We start from the raw sequence: 1448 nt of genomic DNA on the forward strand, positions 1-1448 counted from the left end.
AAGGCTTTGCATCACAGGTCTCTGCTTCTGCAGCGTGCACGGGGACGAATCAGCTGCGGGAGGACACGGTGATCTTGGTTGCTCTGAGGAAACTGAAGCTGCATTTTAAGGGAGCAGCTCTGAACTTCCACTGGCCTGTTAACTGATCTTCAGAGGAGAAACAGAGTGACCTGGAAAACAGGGAGTCCCAAGTCCTGGGTCCTGGGGTTCTGTTCCCGGGTGGTTTTGTCCGGCGTTTTGCAAAATGGGAGTCACGGAATCCCGGGGTCCTTGAGGTTGGAAAAGCCCCCCCCCAGGGCCATCGAGTCCGGCCTGTGACCCATCCCTGCCTTGTCACCCAGCCCAGAGCACCGAGTGCCACGTCCAGGCTTTTCCCAGGCCGGGGTTGTTTTCCTCAAGCCCCTTCCCTGGGCAGGAACCTCTCCCTTGCTGCAGGATGAGGGAAGGTGCTCCTGCTCCTGCAGTTGCCTCCATTTATAAGGCTCCTTGGATATTCTGGGAGTTGAGACTGTGGATAGGCTTAGGTGGGTGGATCCCAGTGGGAAAAGGAAGGCTGTCCACACATCCATGAGCATCTGAGGCCGGAGTGGGACGTCCGAGGTCACCTCCTGCCGGCAGCACCTGAGGATCTCTCCAGGTTTCGTGCCAGTGGAGTGACTTGCAGCTTCCCCAAGTCACATGCCCGGTTTGGAAATGGGCCCTCGGGTCCAGAATGTCACCTTGGCTGAGTGGGCCCGGGACAGTGTCAGGGATGAGAGGGCCCAGCTACGTCTCGATTAAACCCCCCCCAAAAGCCGGTACTTCCCTGTGAACTTCCACCTTCCCACGTGCCAGCAAAATCCAGGAGAGCCCCCTGTGTGAGCAGCCCCAGCCCCTGCTTTCCAGGTCTTGCTTAATGAGGTTTTTTTTTTTTTCTTCCACTCCTTGTCTCCAACTGACTTAAATGGAGCAGGAAAAGTGGGAAAGGAGAAGATTGAAGGAAGTGTAATCCCTGTCAGTCCTCTCGGGTGTGGGAGGGAAGGCAGAGGGGGACGGAGCTGCTGGCTGTGTGTGGATCCAGCCCCGAGGGTCCCAGCTGGGGAATCAGGGAATGCCGGGGGTGGCACGGCCAGGGAACTGATGGAATCTCTGCTGCCACCCCCTAAATCTGCACCACGAGGATGGAGGATCCCCCCCTGCCCAGCACAGGGGGGGTTCCCTGGGCTGGGCCATGTCCAACCTCTCCCCCAGCAGCCCCCCCAGGTCCTTCTCCCCCAGGGCTGCTCTGATTCTGGCTGTGACTCCTCAGCCCCCCGAGTGCCCAAATTCCTCGTGCATTGATTTCCCAGCAGTGACTCGCTCGGGGTGTCACCAGGAAGTCGTCGCTCTCCCTCCTGCTCAGCCCGGAGTGCCAGGCCCGTCACTGCTGCAGGAATGTGGTTCCATATGTTCCAAGGCTGTTCCTGGAA

Source organism: Empidonax traillii, unplaced genomic scaffold (assembly GCF_003031625.1).
Source record: "Empidonax traillii isolate 1590-97213 ecotype Southwest subspecies unplaced genomic scaffold, ASM303162v1 scaffold1555:size184083, whole genome shotgun sequence".
Classification (NCBI taxonomy): Eukaryota; Metazoa; Chordata; class Aves; order Passeriformes; family Tyrannidae; genus Empidonax; species Empidonax traillii.